Here is a 14,532-nt window from a genome sequence, read left to right as displayed (position 1 = left end):
GTAGACGCTGGCCCCCATATGTTGTATCATTTAATCTTTGCAGATGCCGTGTGGCACATGGCATCCCAAGGTTAGAGGTGAGGGGCAGAGGAGACAACCAAGACCTCCCACCCTACACCTGCAGGGTAGAGCCTGGCTCAACCACAGTCTGGTCCAGAGCCTGTGGCTTAGGTTTTAGCTGCCACATGCCTGTCCTCCACTCCACAGGGCTGTGTGTGCTGTTCCCATACAGAGAAATCCCAGTTCCAGGCTAGTCTGCTGTACAGAGTTATAGGGCCGGCCAGGGCTGCATAAGGAGACGGTGTCTCAAGTATGTGTGTTACTTATTATTATTATTATTATTAGTTCATTCATGTAAACAGATGTCTAGTGTCTCCTGAGCCTACAGACTTCACTAACTGTTGAGGATACCATAGGCAAGAGACAAAAATTCAGGTCTTGCCTCTCCCCTATCCTCTTAGCATCAGGTGAAATGTTTGTGTCCATGCCACCTGCGGCCTTCAGGAGTTGCTGTCACACACAAAACCTGTTCAACTTCAGTCCAAGTGTTCTGATCCTAAGGCCTTGCCCGAACAACCCCACCTGCCTCCAAGGTCGACAGATTCAGGACAAACAAGAGGAAGCCTTCATTTCACACCGCGGGGAGTCAACTTTAGGGGCTCATTATCCCAAGTGGGAGTATATTCTTGGGGGCTATAAATAGGTCTTTAACAACAGGTTTAGCTAAATCCCTAGATGTCAGTGGCCCAGAGAGAAGGTAGTGAGTGACTAGCACCACCTGCTGCCTGCCTGCCTGCCTGGCCTCAGGTGACAGGGCAACATTAGGAGTATCCAGAACTTCCCTCTGTGGTTGCAGCTCAGACCGCATGTGCAGGACCTGGTACCTGCCGAGTACTCGGTAGTACCAGCACAGGGAGCTCCTGCAGCTCTGGCCTGGAGCCACAGCCATTTCCACTTGACCAGATGTTGTGTGCCTTTTCCCGGGAGACATGGACCAACATCTATTCTCCCCAGGCAGAATGGACGGCAGACACCTGAGTGGAACCACTCCACTCACGTTTGTCTTAGTGACCCGAGTTTATTGACTGCGTTTATTGGGGTTACTGTGGGTAACTCAAAGGCGGTTGTATCCCACCCTATCCCAGGATGAACGATGACTCACAAAAGCTGTATCCTCAGAGCATCTGCCAACCAGCAGGCAGCTCCCCTGAAGAGCCTCCTCTGCCCAGCAATTATTAACTGTTCATATAGCCTTAGTAGGGGTCTTATGAGTCTCATGACTTGAGCTTCCTGGATCTTGTGGGTTTTATTTCCTGAGGCTTGTAAATCCCATTTGCTAATTTCTCAATGGCTCAGACTCACAGAGATCCACCTGCCTCTCCCTCCCAGAGTGCTTGGATCAAAGGTATGTACCACCACTGTCCAGTTTAGCAACAGAGTCTTGCCATCTAACTCGGGCATGCACCAACGGTAGTGGTGGTGTGTTAGTTAGGGTTTCTATTGCTGCAATGAAACACCATGACCAAAAGTAAGTTGGGGAGGAAAGGGTTTATTTGGCTTGCACTCCCATATTGCTGTTCATTATTGAAGGAAGTCAGGGCAGGAACTCAAGCAGGGAAGGAACCTGGAGGCAGGAGCTGATGCAGAGGTCATGGAGGGGTGCTGTCTACTGGATTGCTCTAACTTGCTCAGTCTGCTTTCTTATAGAACCCAGTATTACCAGCACAGGGGTGACACCATCCACAAATGGGGCTGGGCATTTCTCTGGGGTCATAGCACACAGATAATAACACAGAGACTTATTAATTATGAAAGCTCGACCTTAGGTTAGGCTTTTTCCCAACTAGCTCTTTTTTTTTTTATTTTTTTGAGACAGGGTTTCTCCATGCAACAACCCTAGATGTCCCCCAACTAGCTCTTACAACTTAAATTAACCTGTTGTTATTAATCTATGTTCTGTTACATGGCTAGTTACCTCTCTGTACCATACGTCTGACTTCTATAGTGTCTTGCTGGCATCTCTGGTGTGCCTAGATTCTAATCTCTGAGTTCCTCTCTCTGCCTGGAAGTCTCACCTAACCTCTCCTGCCTATGGCCATTCAGTTTTTTATTAAACCAGTTGCAATGACCCATCTTCACAGTGTAAACAATCCCCCATCAATCACTGATTAAGAACACGCCCTACAGCCCGATCTTATGGAGGCATTCTCTCAACTGAGGTTTCTCTCTGATGACTTTAGCTTGTGTTAAGTGGACATAAGACTACCCAGCACAAACGACAATAGCTTTTTTTTCTTTTTTTTTTTTTTTTTTTAGTTTTTCGAGACAGGGTTTCTCTATGGTTTTGGAGCCTGTCCTGGAACTAGCTCTTGTAGACCAGGCTGGTCTCGAACTCACAGAGATCCGCCTGCCTCTGCCTCCCGAGTGCTGGGATTAAAGGCGTGCGCCACCACCGCCCAGCACGACAATAGCTTTTATGACTTTGGGGGCATCACAGGACTCCCTGTCCAGACACTGATCGGGACTTTCACTCAACGATACTATGGCTTCTGGAAGAGTCTTTCCAAGCCATGCAGCGTTCCTGCGTTCATGTTCTTCCATGTCTGCTGACAATGTTCTTGCAGACGGTCTCCCGGATCTGTGAGAGACTCAGGGTGAGCACTGTGTACTGAACTCTTTTTACAGAGGGTGAGCAGGGGCTCTGAAAGCTCACGACCATCTGTTCCAGGCAAATGATAACTCGTCTTTGGCAGCAAATGGGATACTAAAAATGAAACACTAGCAAGGCCCAAGGCAGCAAGAAAAACCCATCATTTCTATCAATTATTTCTTTTTTAAAATATCTATTTATCTTTATGTATGTAGGTGTTTTGCCTGTATGTGTGTTTCTGCACCATGTCTGTGCCATGTCTGAGGCCAAAAGAAGGTGAAAGAACCCATGGATCTGTACACACCTGTAGTGAGCTGCAGTGTGGGTGCTGGGAGTTGGACCTGGGTCCTCGGGAAGAGCAGGCAGTGCTCTCTCTCATCCGCCACTTAGCCATCTCTTCCGCCTTTGTATCAATCATTTCATCAAGAGAGCAGTGGCAGGAAGTGGCAGGAATGGCTGTCGCTACCTATTCAGTTCTCTGTAATCTGATGTCATTCTCCACAAATGATCCCACTCTTCATCCCAATGAGCTGTTGTGGGGCCAATGTTTATCTCTCCACCCCTATCCCTGGGCTTGGTGGGGGCTGTCTTGCATTGCTCAGCCTAGTTCAGGGCAAGAGGGATCAGGACACTGGGCTTGGTGTGTGTGCCTTTAATCCTATCACTGGGGAGGGAGGCAGGTAGGACTCTGCGAGTTCTAGCCAGCCAGGGCTATATATACAGTGAGACCCTGTCTTGAAAATCAGTCACATCTGCCCGCAGAAAGGGCGGTGACTGGGCAAACAATCTCTATTCCCAGCGTACTTTCTTGCATGGGACAAATGCACACAGCATACCTAAGGGAAATAAGGGACCAGCCCTAGACAAAGGTAATGAGTTTCCCCTGTACCACTCCATCATCTAAAGCTTTCAAAACAAATATAAAAAACAAACTCACAAACCTAGCATTTTCCTTTCTACCAATTTCCTTCCTAGGAACTCTAGCCTCACTCAAATGTTGCCTATCTCCTTTGATTTACCAAAACTGACCCTGGGTGTGCTTTGCCATTCTCTCATTCCCTCTTGATTGCTTTTGTACTTTAGGAATCCAATTTATAGGCTGGTCTGAATCATTCCGCCCCACTTGAGCCTCTCCTAGCCGTAAAGATCATGCCCCATCCCACCCCCACCCCTCTATCCCCCCCACTCCCCACCCACACCCCCAGCTCAGCACAGCCGCTACAGCTCCATACTGCGGTCTCTGCTGGATAAACTTCACTCTCCTGTGAACAGTCTTGCCAGACTAAATGAACTGGACTTCAAGTGTCTAGTAGTCTTAGTAATGTCTGTCCCTCCTCTGCTATCTTTCAACCCGCGACATTCATGGGACCTCCAGTGGTGGTGACCTAGCATCCTAGGGTTCACAGCCAGTCTACCTGGGGCTGGTCTTCCTTGAGGTGCTTTAGGCTACGCAACCTTTGACTCAAGAAGGAATGGGTACTTATTTATTTCCCCATTTCCACAATAATCAAATTAATCCCATCTTCCCCAAGTCCTACAGCCAGGCTGCGAGAGGCTCTTTCATTTCTTGTTTTAAAAGCTTCTCCAGCTGATGAAGTTCAAAGAGAGAAGATGCCCTGATTCTGAGTTTTCTACACTGGGCCAATCGTCAGGTCACTTAAATGCTGAATCACAGGTTGCACAACACTAATGGCTGGCCCTGAGGGTACCTTCTAGCATTTCTACCTCACTCTCTCCATCTATGTTGTCTGAGTTTTCCCTTTTGTGGAAGCTTTGAATCCCAACAAGGGATAATTTGTGCTCTTTCCCTTAAATCCTGTCTGCCTCACCTCTTACCACTTTTCCTGCCAAATCAGTGGCTAATGAAGCTCATCACGTCTAACACAGCTCATCACGTCTAACACTGCTCATCACGTCTAACACAGCTCATCACATCTAACACAGCTCATCACATCTAACACAGCTCATCACATGTCTAACACAGCTCATCACATGTCTAACACAGCTCATCACATGTCTAACGCTGCTCATCACATGTCTAACACAGCTCATCACATCTAACACAGCTCATCACATGTCTAACACAGCTCATCACGTCTAACACAGCTCATCACATGTCTAACACAGCTCATCACATCTAACACAGCTCATCACATGTCTAACACAGCTCATCACGTCTAACACAGCTCATCACATGTCTAACACAGCTCATCACATCTAACACAGCTCATCACATGTCTAACACAGCTCATCACATGTCTAACGCTGCTCATCACATGTCTAACACAGCTCATCACGTCTAACACAGCTCATCACATGTCTAACACAGCTCATCACATGTCTAACACAGCTCATCACATGTCTAACGCTGCTCATCACATGTCTAACGCTGCTCATCACATGTCTAACGCTGCTCATCACATGTCTAACACAGCTCATCACATGTCTAACGCTGCTCATCACATGTCTAACACAGCTCATCACATGTCTAACACAGCTCATCACATGTCTAACGCTGCTCATCACATGTCTAACACAGCTCATCACGTCTAACACAGCTCATCACATGTCTAACACAGCTCATCACATCTAACACAGCTCATCACATGTCTAACGCTGCTCATCACATGTCTAACGCTGCTCATCACATCTAACACAGCTCATCACATGTCTAACGCTGCTCATCACATGTCTAACGCTGCTCATCACATGTCTAACGCTGCTCATCATATCTGTTCTATTGCTAGGAAGAGACACCATGACCTAAACAACTACTACAAGGGAAAGCATTCATGGGGGCTTGCTTACAGCCTCAGACAATTAGTCCATTATTAGCATGGACCAGAGCAGTAGATGAGAGCTACATCCTGACCCGTAGGCAGAGAGAGTCTGGGCCTCGTGCGGGCTATGAAACCTCCAAGCCCACCCCTACAGACACACTTCCATCCACAAAGCCACAGCTCTTAATCCTTGTAATCCTTTCAAATAGTTTCACTCCCTGATACTAAGCATTCAAATATATATGACCATGGGGCCATTCTTACTCAAATTATCACATCACATCTGCATGTCTTTTTCCCATTAGAATTCTCTCTTATGCAGCCAAGTTCTCTCTCGGCAGGTAGCTGAACCTCTGCTGTTTTGTCCCCCATAGGACATACCGCACAGAACTGCCACAGTAGCCTACTTATGATCCCAACCCATACACGGTGCTTTCAGGTATTGCAATGTATTCTCTGGTCCATCAGCTGTTCAGAGATTCTGCCCTATACTAACATGACAGACCTCTTCATCAAAGGAGGCATGCTATCCCATACCATTGGGAGAAAATAACTATGCTTGGACACCCCCACCCCAGGACACTCTACTCTCAGATGGCTCAGCCTTGGTGGCATGTCTTATTGCTCACAGCTGGAGACACACATGACACACCAAATGGGAAAGGTTGCCTTAACCGGAATTGCTCCCACAGATGCTTCGCGGTTAAAGAGTGCTCAGCCTCCGTTGCCATCACAGGGGCTCTCCGACTCCTCCAAGTGTGTCAGTTCAGTCCCTGTTCAGGTGCCAACTGTCTTATGTGACTCTCTGGGAAAATATGAACCAACTCTATTCACCCCAGACAGGTTAGCAACATTAAACCAAAGGGATAATTCTATCCAATCTAGCTTGGTGAAGCAGTGAGCATGGGAACTCAAAGGCAGCTACATCTCCAAAATGCCCACCCCAACACTGATGACAACACAAGGAAGCCACATCCCTGAGCTTCCTGCCTAACCAGCTGGCAGCTCCACCGGGTCTGGAAGAGTAACCTTGGGGAGGGGGCTCATGAGACTGTGACCGTCTAGAATCCTGCTAACTCTTCTAAACATCATTAGCTCCATCAGCCTTGAGTCTCCCTCCAAAAAGGAATATTTCAGTTGGTGCTCTTGTAAATCTGGGGCACTCCACCTGGGAAGCCATAGGTTACTGGGTACGTTGGGACCTCTTTTGAGTACTTAGTCTCATCAATCAAAGAATTTAAGAATAGTTGAAGATGGAAGTTCAAGGATGATTTTGTTAGAGATCAAAATAAATAATAATAACAAAAGGAGAACCTCAGGGCAGACAAGTTGTAAACATTGGCAGCTTCCAGAGGAGGAAGAGGGAACAGAGGGAGAGAGAAAGCCATAAGGTCTGTAAGGGGCCACATCGTGGAAGAGGGAAGGGAACAGCATCAGAGAAAGTGAGAAAGCCCAGCGAGGAAAGCATACCCAGGCTAGTCAGTATCCAAAAGAAAATTAAAAAGAAAAGCCACGCGTGCCTGATAATTCGGGAAAAGTGAGTAGGTTTAGCCCACCCACAGGGAGTGAACAGCAGAGGGTGGGGCTTCTGGAAGGATGTGGAAAGGGTAATTTGTTCTTCCAGCTCTTGAGCACCATTAAAGGTGAGTCAGCTTTCCTGAGGCAGATCTCTCGGCCAGGTTATTGACAGACTGAGCTGGATTAACTTTTTTAGAGAGCTTGGAATGCTAGGTCCCTTTCCCAGAACCAGAGCTATAACTCAGATTTGCTTATTTAATTTTTGAGAGGTCTTACTTACTCTGTAGCCCTAGCTGGCCTTGAACTCAGAGTTCTTAGAGCAATGATTGACAGTGTATTTAAGAACACTCTGAAAGGCAGCTGAGTTCCATGTGGCTCTGGACTTGAGATGCACTTGGCTACTGTCTTAGGGGCTGTTCTGTTGCTGTGAAGAGACGGCATGGCCAAGCGATCATCACGAGAGAAAGCATTCATTGGGGGCTTGCTTACAGCTTCAGAGGTTCAGTTTGTTATCAGCATGGTGGAGAGCATGGCACTGGAGCAGTAGCTGAGAGCTACATCTTGATCCACAAGCAGTGAGGCAGAGAGGCAAAGAGAGACACTGGGCCAGGCAAAGCCCACCCTAGTGATACACTTCCTCCAAGGACACACCTCCTAATCCATCTAATCCTCAAACAGTCCTGCCTCCTCTTGACTAAACAACCCAATCTATGAGGTTATGGAGACCACTTTCATTCCACTCACCACAGCTCCCTATCCTACCTCTGTCTCTCTTAACCTCACTTTCTTCCCTCTACATGGAAGATAATAGCCTTTTGCTATAAAATGGACAAGAAGTGTCTTCCCAAATGGTTTGTGTAGAAGGCTTGGTCCCCAGCTGCTGGTACAATTGAGAAGGGATTGGATGATGAGATGTTAAATTCATCAGTGGATTAATAGCTGAGTGGCTACTAGATGGTACCTTCCTGAAAGGTCACTGGAGGTACGTTGTAGTATATTACTTTAAGATGTGTTGCATTTGTTTATGCTGTAGAACGTTTGTTTTAATGATGCAAAGATGTATTTCCTTTTTATTGTTTAACTCCATGAAGCTGTGATTCTTTGCTTGTCTAAAACACCTGATGGTCTAATAAAGAGCTGAATGGCCAATAGCGAATCAGGAGAAAGGATAGGCGGGGCTGGCAGGCAGAATAAAGAGGAGAAATCTGGGAGGAGAGATCAAAGAAGGTGCAGCAAGAGAAAGGATGCTGGGGGCCAGCCACAGAATAAGAATGGAAGTAAGATATAGAGAAGAAAAGGAAAAAGCCCAGAGGCAAAAGGTAGATGGGATAATTTAAGAAAAGCTGGTTAGAAACAAGACAAGCTAAGGCCGGGCATTTATAATAATAAGCCTCCATTTCATATATTTGGGAGTTGAATGGCGGGCGCCCCAAAAGAGTAAAACAACAGAGGCATGCCTTTGAAGGTGCTATCTTGTCCCTGCCCACCATGATGTGACTGGTCCTGGATGTTGAAGACTCACCACAGGCCCCACAGCAGAGACAACTGACTATGGATGGAAACCTCTGACATAATGACCCAAAGGCAATCACCCTCGCCTTTAGTTGTTACCGAAAGGTTTCAGACTCGGGGTGTGTGCTGGCTAGTTTTATGTCTACTTGATAAAAACTATTATCACCAGGCAGTGGTGGTGCACACCTTTAATCCCAGCACTCGGGAGGCAGAGGCGGGGCGGATCTCTATGAGTTCGAGACCAGCCTGGTCTACAGAGTGAGTTCCAGGATGGGCTCCAAAGCTACAGAGAAACCCTGTCTCAAAAAAACCTACTATCAAAGAGAAGAAAGCCTCAACTGAGAAAATGTTTCCATATAATTGGGCAGTAGGTAGAATTAATGCTGGAGGACCCAGACCTATTGTGGGTGGAGCCGTCCCTGGTATGGTGGTCCTGGGTTCTATAAGAAAGCAGGCTGAGCAAGTCATGAGGAGCAAGCCAGTAAGCAGCATCCCTCCATGGCCTCTGCATCAGGTCCTGTCTGAAGGTTCCTCCAGTTTGAGTTCCTGCTCTGAATTCCTTTGAGAATGAACATGATGTAGAAGTATAACAAAATAAGCCCTCTTCTTCCTGAGTTGCTTTTTGTCTTAGTTAGGGTTTTTATTGCTGTGAAGGGACAACATGATCATGGCAACTCTTATTTTTTTTTTTGAAGATTTATTTATTAGGGCTGGAGAGATGGCTCAGAGGTTAAGAGCATGGCCTGCTCTTCCAAAGGTCCTGAGTTCAATTCCCAGCAACCACATGGTGGCTCACAACCATCTATAATGGGGTCTGATGCCCTCTTCTGGCCTGCAGGCACACACACAGACAGAATATTGCATACATAATAAATACATAAATATTAAGTTTTATTTATTATGTATAGTGTTGTGTTTGTATGTCTGCCGGCATGCCAGAAGAGGGCACCAGATGGTTTTGAGCCACCATGTGGTTGCTGGGAATCGAACTCAGGACCTCTGGAAGAGCAGGCAATGCTCTTAACCACTGAGCCATCTCTCCAGCCCTGTATAGCAACTCTTATAAAGGAAACATTTAACTGGGGTGGCTTACTTACAGTTTGAGAGGTTCAGTCCATTATCATCACGCCAGGGAGCATGGATGCATGAAGGCAGACACAGTTGGTACTGGAGAGGTGGCTGAGAGTCCTACATCTTACAGGCAACAGGAAGTCAACTGAGACACTGGGCAATATCCTGAGCATAGGAAACCTCAAAGTCACAAACAGTGGCACACTTCCTCTAACAAGGCCATGCCCACTCCAACAAAGTCACATCTCCTAATAGTCCCACTCCCTATGAGATTTTATTTATTTATTTATTATGTATATAATATTCTGTCTGTGTGCAGGCCTGAAGAGGGCACCAGACCTCATTACAGATGGCTGTCAGCCACCATGTGGTTGCTGGGAATTGAACTCAGGACCTTTGGAAGAGCAGGCAACGCTCTTAACTGCTGAGCCATCTCTCCAGTCCCTCCCTATGAGATTAAGGGGGCCAATTACATCCAAACTACCACATTCCACTCCCTCGCCCCCATAAACTTTTAACAGTATCATAATGCAAAATTCATTTAGTTCAACTTCAAAAGTCCCTATAGTCTATCACAGTCTCAAAAAATGTTTTAAAGCCCATGGTTCAAATACAATCTCTTAATTGTTATCACCTGCAAAAATCAAAATCAAAAAGCAGATCACACACTTCTAACATATATACACAGGAAAATGCATTAAAATTCCAAAACATAGGGAAGGGAGCATAGCAAGGAAATCTGTACCAAAGCAAGACAGAAAACCAGCTGGGCAAACTTCAAACTCTGCATCTCCTTATCTGATGTCAAAACACTCTTCAGATCTCCAAATCAGTTCAGCTTTGTTGACTGCAACACACTTTTTTCTCTTGGGCTGCTTCCACTCCCTGTTAGCAGCTCTCCTTGGCTGGGATGCCATGACTGGCATCTCTAACATCTTAGGTTCTCTAAGGCAATCGAGGCTTCAACTTCACAGCTTCATGCAAGGACACCCTGACACACGCGAGGCGAGGTCTGAGCAGCTTTAACCCCTTTTCTTCCACCCTTAACTCTAAACCCAGAACCACAGGGCTGAAACTGCCAAGTTGTGCTGCTTGCTTGGGCTGGAACATGGCCTCTCATTCAATTACATCTTCACCAGCTGTCACTACTTAAGCTTGGCTGTCCGGAAACTTGCTCTAGGCCAGGCTGGTCTTAAACTCAGGTCTGCCAGCCTCTGCCTTCTGAGGGCTGGGATTAAAGGCGTGACCACCACACCTGGCTCTAGGCTTTTCTTTAGTTCCTTTTCACAAGATGGGAATTTAGCTGGGTGGGATCTTGCCCCGAGGTCACCATTCCCTTATTCCATTTCTTAATCTCCTTGAACACAGAATTTAGCTTCATTCCACTTAACTCCATTCCTTTTCTCCTCAAATTTTACATTTTCTTGTTCCCTTTCATTAGAAATCTTCATTAGAGTTACCACTAATAACCACACAATGGAGTCTATACTAGGCCGTTTTGAGATTTCCTCCACCAAGGGAATTAATCAAAAATTCTTCACTTTGGCCTCATCAGACAGGGCAAAAGGCAGCCACTTTCTTCACTAGAATGTCACTAGACCAGTCTCTAGGCTACACTCTAGCAGTCTTCTCGGAAACCTCTTGGCCCCCACAGTTCATCAAATCCCACCCAGCCCCGCTGCCCGTGCTCCATGCTCTAACACTGTGGCCCACTCAGCAGCACTTAGAGCATTCCACTGCTTTCTTAGCCCAGACTCCCAAAGTCCACATTCCTCCAAACAAAAGCATGGCGAGGCCTATCACAGTAATACCCCTCTCCTGGTACCAACTCTGTCTTAGGGCTCTTATTGTGCTGTGAAGAGACAGCATGACCACGGCAACTTATAAAGAAAATATTTAATTGGGGTGGCTCATTCAGTTTCAGAGGTTCAGTCCATTATTATCACGACAGGAAACATGGATGCAGGCAGACATGGTACTGAAGAGGTAGCTGAGAGTCCTACATCTTGCAGACAACAGGAAGTCAACTGAGACACTGGGCAATATTATGAGCATAGGAAACCTCAAAGTCTATCCCTAAAGTGGCACACTTCCTTCAACAAGGCCATACCTACTCCAATATCTCCTAATAGTGCCAGTCCCTATGAGACTGTGAGGCCCAATTATATTCAAAATAACACATTTTTGGTCGTGTTTTATTGCAGCAAAAAGACACTCTAAAACAGTTCAAAGGCTCTACTAGATTGGCCTTTTTTTGTAAAAGAAACTTACTAGATGAGATATTAATGACTTGACAGGCAGACAGCAACATGGCAGGGGCACTGAGGGGATGGCAATCCCAAATCTTTTGGTTACCTCATGTATTCTGCCAGTGGCAAGAAGAAAAAGGAAACAAGGTATACTCTCTTACCTACTTCACTATTGCCGTGAAGCAACATAATGACTAAGGCGGCTTATAAAAGAAAACATTTATTCTGGCTCATGGTTCCAGAGGTTAAGAGCCCAAAATCATCATGACCAGGAGGAGCATGGGAGCAGGTAGGTAGACATGAAGCTGGAGCAGTCGCTAAGAACTTACATCTGATTCACAAGTTGAAGGCAGAGACGTAACAGAAAGTATGGTGGACTTTTGAAACCTTAAATTCTTCCCTCAGTGACACATCTCTTCCAACAAGGTCACACCTCCTGATCCTTCCCAAACAGTTCTATCTGGGAACCAAACATTCAAATATATGAGCCTATGGGAGCCATTCTCATTCAAACCCCTCCCCATACTGGGATGTGTGGGAGGCCTGGTGAGACTTGTCTGTAATTCTAGTGCTCAGAAGGCACAAACAAACAGGATGATCACCAGGCCAGCTTGGGGATACAGTGAGCCCCTTTAAAATAATGTATCAAAGCACCTTAAGTGCCTGGTACAGCCCATCCTCTTCCGGCTGGCTTGTCCTTCCAATTGTCAGTTTAAAATCCTCGGGAAGAGAGCACCTGCTTTTACTGCTTCCTTTTTTTTTTTTAAGATTTATTTAGCCGGGCGGTGGTGGTGCATGCCTTTAATCCCAGCACTCGAGAAGCAGAAGCAGGCGGATCTTTGTGAGTTTGAGGCCAGCCTGGTCTACAAGAGCTAGTTCCAGGATAGGCTCCAAAGCTACAGAGAAACCCTGTCTCAAAGAAAAAAAAAAGAAAAAGAGAAAAAAAAAAGAAAAGATTTATTTATTATGTATACAGTATTCTGCCTGCATGAATGCCTTCAGGCCAGAAGAGGGCACCCAATCTCATTACAGATAGTTGTGAGGCACCATGTGGTTGCTGGGAATTGAACTCAGGACCTCTTGGAAGAGCAGTCTGTGCTCTTAACCTCTGAACTATTTCTCCAGCTCTGCTGCTTCCCTTCTTTGCAACAACATGCTCTGGTGGGAAGAAGTCCAGACTGGCAGTCAGGAAATCAGGGCTTGAACTGGGCTTAATGGCTCATGCCTATACTCCAGACTCTTGGGAGGGAGAGGCAGGAGCATTTAAGGTCAGCCTTGGCTACACAGCAAGTTCAAAGTGAACCTAAGTCTCAAGAGACCCGGGGATGTGTGTGTGTTTACTTAATCTTCATTCTTTTTTTTTTTTTTTTTGGATTTTCGAGACAGGGTTTCTCTGTAGCTTTTTGGTTCCTGTCCTGGAACTAGCTCTAGTATACCAGACCAGGCTGGCCTCGAACTCACAGAGATCCACCTGCCTCTGCCTCTCGAGTGCTGGGATTAAAGGCGTGCACCACCACCACCCGGCTAATCTTCATTCTTTAAATCTTAGTTTTGTTTCTATTTAGACAGGGTTTCTCCAGGTAACAGCCTTAGAGGTCTTGGAACTCACTTTGTTGGCCAGGCTGGCCTTGAACTCACAAAGATCTTCCTGTCTCTGCCTCCCAAGTGCTGGAATTAAAGGCACGCGTAAGTCATCTTTCCGAGTCTAAACTTCCTTTTAATATTTTATGCACATTGGTGTTTTGCCTGAATGTTGTCTGTGTGAGGTTGTCAGATCTTGGAGTTACAGCCATGAGCTGCCATGTGGGCGCTGGGAACTGAACCCAAATCCTCTGGAAAAGCAGTCAGTGCTCTTAACCACTGAGCCATCTCTCCAACACCAAGAACTGCAGATTTCTAAAAATACCGAACACTGCTTGTGAGTGTGTGCTGGGAATCGAACCCAGGACCTTGTGTTTGACACAGAGGTAATTCCCCAACTTCTAAACACACCTATACTACTTACAATGACCAGAGGACAGCTGGGGCACCTGGACCTTGAGTCCTAATAATGTTAAGAAATACACATTCACATATAACTAAAAACAAACTAAATCATAATTAAAAATAAATCTTAAAGAACAAAGTTGAGAGCCATGGTGGCACGGGCCTTTAATCCCCAACACCTGCCTTTAATCTCAGCGCTCAGGAGGCAGAAGGACTTCTGTGAATTCTAGGCCAGCCTTGTCTACATATTAGGACCTTGTCTCCAAAAGGAAAAGAGGAAAAGGAAAAAGAGCTGGGCGGTAGTGGCACACATCTTTAATCCCAGCACTCAGGAGGCAGAAGCAGATCTCTGAGTTCAAGGCCAGCCTGGTCTACAGAGTAAGCTCCAGAACAAGTTTCAAAGCTATACAGAGAAACCGTCTCGAAAGAGAGAGAGAGACAGATATGCACAGACAGAAGATGCAAAGCGCACTATGGGTCAAACATTAACCCTTCACTAAAAAATTCTCGACCTCCGCCATCCCCCGAAGAACCCTTGTTGATTCCGGACCAGCCTTTTCTGTCCTCAAACCTCGGTTTTCCCATCTGTATACGGCCCCCGCTCCCTCCGCACAACACAGCAAACCTAACCCGAGAGGACCCGATCGGGCTAGATAGGCGCCTTAAATCATAGGCGAAAAGCCAGAATAGCAGACGTTTCCTCCCGCTCACGACACCTCTAAGCCACCCTGGAAGGCGACGTTTTCCCCAGCGACCCCAAGAGGTG

At 46.3% G+C, this 14,532-nt stretch overlaps 1 protein-coding gene across 2 annotated transcripts in view; it reads right to left on the bottom strand.

Moving 5' to 3' along the window:
- The window catches only part of Mmp9 (matrix metallopeptidase 9), a 48,149-nt gene that overhangs the window by 32,855 nt on the left and 762 nt on the right, over nt 1-14,532 (bottom strand). The gene's annotated exons all lie outside the window — the stretch shown is intronic.

This window comes from Microtus pennsylvanicus, chromosome 2, assembly GCF_037038515.1.
Source record: "Microtus pennsylvanicus isolate mMicPen1 chromosome 2, mMicPen1.hap1, whole genome shotgun sequence".
Taxonomy (NCBI): domain Eukaryota; kingdom Metazoa; phylum Chordata; class Mammalia; order Rodentia; family Cricetidae; genus Microtus; species Microtus pennsylvanicus.
Note: the sequence above shows the minus strand (reverse complement) of the source record. Positions and strands in the feature narration are given on the sequence as shown.